Source organism: Chelonia mydas, chromosome 1 (genome assembly GCF_015237465.2).
Source record: "Chelonia mydas isolate rCheMyd1 chromosome 1, rCheMyd1.pri.v2, whole genome shotgun sequence".
NCBI lineage: Eukaryota > Metazoa > Chordata > Testudines > Cheloniidae > Chelonia > Chelonia mydas.
The window spans coordinates 114,887,574-114,896,282 of record NC_057849.1 but is presented as its reverse complement, the minus strand read 5'-3'; the positions used below and the strand labels follow the sequence as shown (position 1 = coordinate 114,896,282).

At 49.4% G+C, this 8,709-nt stretch overlaps 1 protein-coding gene across 9 annotated transcripts in view; it reads left to right on the top strand.

The window, feature by feature from the left end:
• The first annotated feature begins 641 nt into the window (after positions 1-641).
• The window catches only part of IL18R1 (interleukin 18 receptor 1), a 48,464-nt gene continuing 40,396 nt past the window's right edge, over positions 642-8,709 (top strand). For 4 of the 9 annotated variants that reach the window (XM_043536701.1, XM_043536679.1, XM_043536699.1 and 1 more), the window contains exon 1: positions 642-4,526. The gene's annotated coding sequence lies outside the window, so the exon portion shown is untranslated. Of the gene's footprint in view, positions 5,310-7,127; positions 7,178-8,709 lie in introns of all 9 variants that reach the window. The other 5 variants (XM_043536685.1, XM_043536694.1, XM_043536681.1 and 2 more) reach the window with 2 other exon arrangements.

Genomic DNA, 8,709 nt, shown 5'->3' with positions numbered 1-8,709 from the left:
GCACCCTGGTATGAATCTTGCAGTGTCTGCTCTGTATATAGGAATATAACATTGTCAATGCACCTGTTAATATTGTCTGTGAATGATGTTATGGGTTCTGTGACAAAATGAAGTAATAGTTAATTGGTGGGTGTCAGACCAGTTCAGCACCAGACAGCATATAAAGATTAAATAATAATATTATTTAATAATAATTAATAATTAATAAAGATTAATTTTGTTCCAAAAATAGAATTTTATGCTGTAATATGAACCAGGCAATTAAAAAACATTTTAAACTTGATAAATTAAGGGAACAGAACTTATGAAGGGGCAAGAAAAACTCAATTTCAGGTACACCTACATCAACAATGGCTTTCACAGGTCACTGTATGTGAAGCTGCGATTGTCTTTAAAGTCCCCTAGGGTGGAGTGGTGAGCATGGTGCTCTGACCACTGAGGTTACGTGGAATGTTGAGGGGGGGGTATAGGGAGGTCCCAATATTGAGATCTCTGTGGACTGCAGACGGAGGTGAGCACAGGATTGTTGAACCTGCAGATCCACCAAAGTCTGCAGCATCCCTGTTCTGTCTGAAAAGCGCAAGCATGTCCTGCTACACCTCCCTCTCCTTTTCCTGCTCCTTTCTCCTCCCCACTCTGTCCTTCTCCAGGCTGTCTGCCAGTGTGATCCTCCAGGTCCTGGTCTCGTTCTCTGATGCAGGACTGGCTTGCAGGATCTCCTGGAACATGTCATCCCAAGTCCTCTTCTTTTCCCCTCTTTGTCTGGCTTAGTCATTCTGAGGGTGTGGAGGTGGAGATACTGATGGCTACAATGTCAGCAGCTGCAGACACAACACACATAGGCACCATTGTCAGTGTATTCATGAGAGAAACTGAAACTTAAGATACTGAACTCACGCCCCTCATTCCCCAAAAGTTGCAAGCACCACATTTTCACTTCTGTTTGGGATTGACAGAACGTGGGGGAGGGAGGCGGGGTGGAGTGTTGGGAAAATGAGGGTGGAATAGCTTGCTGGCATAATTATGGTTGTATAGGGCAATAGAACTGAATACTGGCACCATTTTACACAGGTAATTTTAGCTGATATCTCACTCCTGAGGGTAACAGAGGCAGAGAAAGCCCAGCTGGTGCTGGCGCCCTGATGCTCCCTGGGCACATATGCTGCTATCCTTTGTATTGCAATGGTGCCTGAATTGCTGAATGGTGTGGGAAAGTGTTGTTCCGCAGCAGAAGAAATAAGGCAGCCCTCCCAGAAACCTACAGCAGAGAACTGCGGAGTACTTCCATGAAAGTTTCACTTAGAATCCTATGAAGGATTCATAGGACATCCTGGTCCACATAAACAAACTGCTCTGTGTGGCCTCCTCTGCCTAAACCTAGAGGGGAATGAAAAGTAGATAGCAACTCTACTTCTCTTAATTTTTTCACTACCTTTTCTAGCACAAGTAAAAGAAGAGTAAATTAACAGATGTATCCTGCTACTTTGGGGGTTCCATCTATGTAATTTCAAAGCAAACTGCATACTTACCAGAGGTTCCTTCCCCTGCATGAAGCTCACCTTCAAAAACATGTTCTAGCTTGCTGCACAGCTGGATTTCCCCAGTCGCCTGTCTCCAATACTCCTCCTCCTCTTCTTCCCTACTCAAGGCAGGGTCCTGTGATTCGGGCTCTTCGGAAGTACTCACGGTGCTGTTGGACATGGTGGTGGGGTCTCCAACGAGGATGACTTGCAGTTCTATGTAAAAGCGGCTGGTCTGCAGGTCAGCATTGGATCGATTGTTGGCCTTCCTGGCCTTCTGGTATTCTTGCACAGCTCCTGGGCTTTCATGCGGCACTGCTGCTGGTCCCTGTTATACCCCTTCTCCTGCATCCCCTGAGCAATCCGCTCGTAGATGTCCACGTTTCTACTGTTGGGTTGGAGCTGTGCCTGCACAGCCTCTTCTCCCCACAGGCCCAGGAGAGCCAATACGTCCTATGTACTCCAGGCAGGAGCACATCTGCAGTGTGTAGCTGGCATGGTTGGCTGGGCAGTTGCACTCAACAATGGAGAGTTGCTAGGTGTACTCACCAAGTTGGGCAAAAAGGAATTTCAAAAATTTGTGGGGCTTTAAAGAGGAGAGATGGCTTTCTGTCTACCTGACCCCGGGACCCCTAGCAGAATTCACAACAGTGTCCAGAGCTGTCAGTGTGGCACATTGTGGGACAGCTCCTGGAGGCCAGTAACAGCTGACATAAGTAACACAGTATCTACTCTATCACTGTGTCGACCTGATTACATTGACCATGATCTAAGCTGCTTGGGGAGGTGTAGACTGACCACAGGCCATTTGACCATTGTGTAATCTACTCCTGCTCAGAGCAGGTCTAAGGGCTTCTTTACACTTACATTTTATAGCGCTCTAACTTGCTGGCTCTGGGGAGTGAAAAATCACCCCCCTGAGAGCAGCAAGTCTGAGTGCTTTAAAGTGCTTGCGTAGACAGGCTTTAAGTGCTGGGAGCCGTGCTCCAAGTGCTCGGAGCTCATCCCCTCATGGAGGTGGATTACAAGGAGTGCTGGGAGAGCTCTCTCCCGGCGCTCGCCCGCGACCACACTCGCACTTCAAAGCGCTGCCGTGGGAGTGTTCCTGTGGCAGCACGTTGAAGTTTCCAGTGTAGCCATGCCCTAGATGACACGGCCATCTGTATTACAGTTTCCACTATTGCTAGCATCCATGCTAGACCAATGGTGACAGACCTGTCTAAATGTTTAAGTTTCTCTGTTTTTTAGGTCCTGTCAATACTTTAGGCCTGGCCTACATTAGAAAATTAAGATGGTTTAACTACATTGATCAGGGATGTGAAAAATCCACACCCCAGAGCAGCATAATTCAGATGACCTAAGTCCCTGTGTAGTCAGAGCTAATTTGATGGAAGAATTCTTTCATCAACCTAGCTACTGCCTTTTGAGGAGGTGGATTATCTATGCAGAGGGAAGAACCAGTCCCGTCCGTGTAGCTATTATCTACATTGAAGCACTACAGTGGCATAGCTGTGCTGCTGTAGTGTTTTAAGTGTAGGCAAACCTTTAGTATAACTTTGATACGGTTACTGGCCTAGTGGATGGGGGTAAGCAATAGACATGATATAGCCTGATTTTAGTAAGTCTTTTTACACAATCCCATGACATTCTCATAACCAAACTAGCGAAATGTGGTCTATATGAAATTACTATAAAGTGGACACACATCTTGTTGAAACACTATACTCAAAGAGTAGTTATCAATGGTTTGTTGTCAGACTGGGAGGACTGTGTATATTTCTTGAGATCCCACAAGGATCTGTCCTGTACTATTCAATATTTTTATTAATGACTTGGATAATGGAGTGGAGAGTATGATTATAAAAATGACTTTGACAAATTGGAGAACTGGTCTGAAATCAACAAGATGAAATTCAACAAAGACAAGTGCAAAGTGCCTCACTGAGGAAGGAAAAATCACATGCACAACTACAAAATGGGGAATAACTAGCTAGGCAGTAGTATCGCTGAAAATGATTTGGGGGTTACAATGGATCACAAATTGAATATGAGTCAACCATGTGATGCAGCTGCAAAAAAGGCTAATATCATTCTGGGATGGAAACAGGAACGTTGAATGTAAGACCAGATATGTAATTTTCCTGTTCTGCTTGGCACTGGTGAGGGCTCAGCTGGAGTACAGTATCTAGTTCTGGATGCCATGCTTCAAGAAAAAGGAACAAATTGGAGCGTCCCAGAGGAGAACAGCAAAGATGATAAAACAGTTTAGAAAATATGACCTATGAGGAAAGGTTAAAAAATCTGGGCATGTTTAGTCTTGAGAAAAGAAGCCTGAGGGGGAACCTGATAACAGTCTTCACATATATTAAGGGCTGTTGTAAAGAGCATGATGATCAATAGTTCTCCATGTCCACTGAAGTAATGGGCTTAATTTGCAGCAAGGGTTTAGGAAAAACTTTCTAATGCTAAGGATAGTTAAGGATTGGAATAGGCTTCCATGGGAGGTTGTGAAACCCGGCAGCGGAGGGTTTTAAGAATAAGTTAGCAAAACACATGTCAGGGATGGTGTGAATTTACTTGGTCCTGCCTCAGCACTGGGTTCTGACCTTGATAGGGTTGCCTGGGGTCCAGTTTTTGACGGGAAAGGCCGGTTTTAAGGGGACCCGTACAGTCTCTGGTCAGAAGTATTGACCGGACACCAAAAGTCCAGCCACCGCAAGTCTATTGTGCCCCTGCTCCCACCAGCCCAAAGCCCCTTTAGCCCCCCAATCGCTGGCCCCAGAGCAGGGAGGGGCAGAGCTGGAGGCACCTCAGCCGCTAGTCCCCTCCCAGCCTGGCTGGGGAGGACGCTTCTCCTGTACAGGCTGCTGCCCGGGGCCTGGTCAGACATACCTCCAGGAACCTCCCACGGCTGCAGGAAGCTCCCTGAGAACTCTTTGCCTCGAGCTGCTGCTGGCCGGAGCAGGAGAGACACGGTCCCTCTTCCGCCTCCCTCTTCTCTTTATGGTGAGTTGAGCCCTGGGGTGGGGGTGCTCGGTTTTGAGACGTTGGGAAGTTGGCCACCCTAGGTCTGGACGAGTCCTCAGCGTCCCTTCCAGCCCTCCAGCTCCAGGAGGCTGGAGTCACAGACCCGGTTCGAGCGGCACTGGCCCCTGCCTCGGTGCGAATAGCTGCTGTGGCTGAGACCGAAGCCTGCACCGCCACCCCCAGTCAAGTCGGGGGGCCCCTGACTGGCCTGTACTCGGGTGGAGACTGGACCTCAGTTTCCCCAGCTGGACGGGGTGGGCTAATAACACCGCATAATAACGCAGCCTGTAACGTTAATCGGTAAAGCAAGTGGTGCCGGGCCCAGGCTGGGGCCCCTTGGCACTGAGAGCGGCCGCAGAGGCCAGGGCTCCGCGCAGCAAAGGGCGGCTGGTCCGGGCTGCCCGCGGACTGCAGTTCCCGCCTTAGCAGCAGCCCGGCGCCTAGCGGGGCGCCTTGCCCGGGGCAGGCAGCAGCGCTCTGGCTGGGACGCCCCCCGGTGACGCCCGGAGCCTCGGCAGGACGCGGGCGCTTTGCCGCCGCCGTGCAGGCGGCTCCTTCCTGGCTGGCAGCCCCAGAGGCTCGGCCCCGGGGCCCGCTCCCTGCCCGGGCGCCTCTGCAGTTCCCAGGGCGCTCGGCGCTTCCCCTCCCTGCCCAGGGCGCTTCTCCTCCCGGCCCGCGCGTGAAGCGCGTCGCCCTGTCAGGCCGGGTTTCTCCTCCTTGGCCGCTCCCCGCTCCGGGGCGCTGCCAGCACCGCAGGAGCCGGTGAGAGAGCGAGTTCCCGGGCTGGGGATGGCGGGTGGGTGAAGCCCTTTGGTGCTGAAGGGGCGCCGCTGAACCTACAGCGAGGGAACCCCTCTGTCGCTAGGGAACCCCCCCGACTCTGCCCAGGCCGGGCCGGGCCAAAACCACCGCAACTTCTTCAGCGAGGTGGCAGCCCGAGCTAGCCCGTCCGGCAGCCCCCCGCCCTCGCCCGGAAGGCGGAACGCCCCTGGGCCCAGCCGAGCGAAGCATGGGCAGGAGGCGGCTGGCTCGCCGTGGAGCAGGGAGCCCCGCTGCCGCGGTCCCCTGTGCGAGCGCAGATCCGTGGAGATGTATTCGCTTGTAGCATCCGCTGGGTGCCTGCCTCCGAACTGATTTGGGACAATATGCTGCTTGCCTGGCTCAGAGCCCGTAAGCAAGGTTTTCAGTGTGCATGAGCCAGGGGAATCCCCCCGGACCCCCGCCCCAGCTCACTGTCAGTTTCCTAACTGCTCATTCAGTAATTCCCCCGGCACAGATTATTCATTTTTTCTCCTTTCGAAGTTTGTCTTCCACTTACCGGATCGATAACCTACATATATACTATGACACACTATTGAACAGCTGGTAGCTCTGAGACCTCATTGTGACTGTCTTTGCTGAGCCTTGGCACCCTAGAAATGTCACAGAATCAGACTGGCTTATAGAAGGGCTCGTTCAGGGGTGGGCAAACTTTTTGGCCCCAGGGCCACATCTGGGTATGGAAATTGTATGGGGGGCCATGAATGCTCACGAAATTGGGGGTTGTGGTGTGGGCTCCGGCTGGGGGTGCAGGCTCTGGGGTGGGGCCAGAAATGAGGAGTTCTGGGTGCGGGAAGGGGCTCTGGGCTGGGATTGGGGTGCAGGGGGGAGGGGAAGGGCTCCAGCTGGGGGTGCGGGCTCTGGGATGGGATTGGGAACGAGAGGTTGGGGGTGCAGGAAGATGCTTTGGTCTGGGACTGAGGGGTTCAGAGGGTGGGAGGGCAATCAGGGCTGGGTCAGGGGGGTTGGGGTGTAGGAGGGGGTCAGGGGTGCAGGCTCTGGGCAGCACTTACCTCAAGCAGCTCCCCAAAGCAGCAGCATGTCCTCCCTTGGGCTCCTGTGTGGAGGTGCAGCCAGGCGGCACTGCATGCTGCCCCTTTCACAGGCGCTTGGGCGGGGGCAGCGTGCGAAGCCCCCTGGCTGCCCCTACACGTAGGAGCCAGAGGGAGGACATGCTACTGCTTCTGGGAGCCACACAGAGTGGGGCAAGCCCCTGACCCCACTCCCTGGCTGGAGTGCTGGAGCGGGGCAAGCCCTGGACTCCACTCCCCAGTGAGAGCTTCAGGGCCGGATTAAAACATCTGGATGGCCGGATGCGGCCCCCAGGTCTCAGCTTGCCCACCCCTGGGCTAGTTTAATCAGGCCAGCTAATGCCATGCAACAAGGAATATAACATACCCCAAGGCTCCGGTATGTTATATTCTCCTTAAAACCATTGTAACGGCAGCAGGAATGGTCGCTTACTAAGAAATTTGGATTGCAGGTCCCTTATTCACAAATTCAGAAATGCTAACTTCTTGACTGCATATTATCCATTGGGCAGCGAATCAGTGCTGATAAAGAGATTTAAACTCCCTTGCCTCTTCTAGTGTTCCCCTCAAGTCTGCAGTTCACACAGAGCCGCTGAGCATTCTTCCCTCTTCAGTCTTTAAAGTCTCAATTCAGCAAAATGCTCACGAGTATGCATAATTTTAAGCATATGTTTAAATGCTTTGCTAGATTGAGGCCTAATATAAAGTAATGAGAATTGTTTTTTCCTAGTTTCATCTGGAAACCTGTCATTCCCTGTTATTAACATGTCACTTAGTCTGGTGAGTTTTCCTGTATTCTTCAGATATCGGACCTGATGTTTTATTGACAGGAAATATTCCCTTGGTTTGTTCTAGTACCAAATTTTAAAAATCTTTTTTTTCATTGCTTTCTGAACATCACAACTTCTTCCTCTTTTTTGAAAGAATCTCTTTTTATAAGACAAATGCCAGTGGAAACAATTCCCTCCCACATTTTTCCTGATTGTGACATGAAGATGGTTGCAGATAACATGGCTCAGGTGCTACAATTTGCTAGCATGAGTGGAAGAAACCCAAGAGAAGCATTCAGGTCTAGCAGTCTGAGATTGAGTGTGTCTTGCCTATGAGGAACAACTATTAGTCACAAGACCAGATATTATGAAGTATTTTGCATACCACTCTGTACCTTAACCTCCCTGAACACTCTTCTGCCTATTTCAAAGAATAGTTTGAATCAAGAGTGGAAACTCTTAAAATGTGCTGCTAAGAAGGAAAAACAGCAGCAGCAGCAACAAAACTGTGCTACTAAAGGAATGGATGAGAAAGTGAGGTTTAAATAGAGTAGATATTAAATGGTGCCCCTGATTCTGTATCAGAAGTTCCACTCATCATGCTGGTGTGATCTGCTAAAAAGGAATAGGATTTAAGAACCATAAATTGTCAGATTTCAGTTTCAAAGCTTAGGTAGCTGTCCGCATTTTCACTACCCTTTTCAAAGGCTGTCTATGATTTTTTGTATCTCACCGGGTTAGGATGCCTGCCTCTAGAGAAAAAAAGGTTCAGCTAGAAGATATGCAACCTGATATAAACACAAAGAATTAAACAACGAACAAATCTTGCATTAGTTTTTATGCATAATCCCTGAGTCTTTATATTCAATTCAGGATAGAGTATGGAACCTTATTATTCATGTAACTTTTGTTTTTTAGCTCAGTGGTTCTCAGCCAGGTGTACACATACCCCTGGGGGTATGCAGAAGTCTTCCAGGGGGTACATCAACTCATCTAGATATTTGCCTTGTTTTAAAAAGCACTAGCTAAGTCAGTACAAACTTAAATTTTATACAGACAATGACTTGTTTGTACTGCTCTATATACTATACACTGAAATGTAAGTGCAATATTTATATTCCAACTGATTTATTTTATAATTATATGGTAAAAAGGAAAATAAGCAAATTTTCAATAATAGTGTGCTGTGACACTTTTGTATTTTTATGTTCGATTCTGTAAGCAAGTAGTTTTTAAGTGAGCTGAAACTTGGGTTACGCAAGACAAATCAGACTCCTGAAAGGGGTACAGTAGTCTGGAAAGGTGAGAGCCACTGTTTTAACTAATTACTGGTTTGAGTGTAGGCAGCTTTCACATTTCTTCCCTGTTTGATTCACGTCCGGTTAGCTAGGGAAGAACAAGTGGTCCCAGCACTTCAGGAAATCAGGTGCTTCAGTGTACATGCTGTGATTTCACTCATGGGAATAGGACATTTATGTAAGGCTACAAAGTGGAGGTACCACCTTGGAAAAGGTAGCAGACTTTGGGCCTGCTCCTGATGAA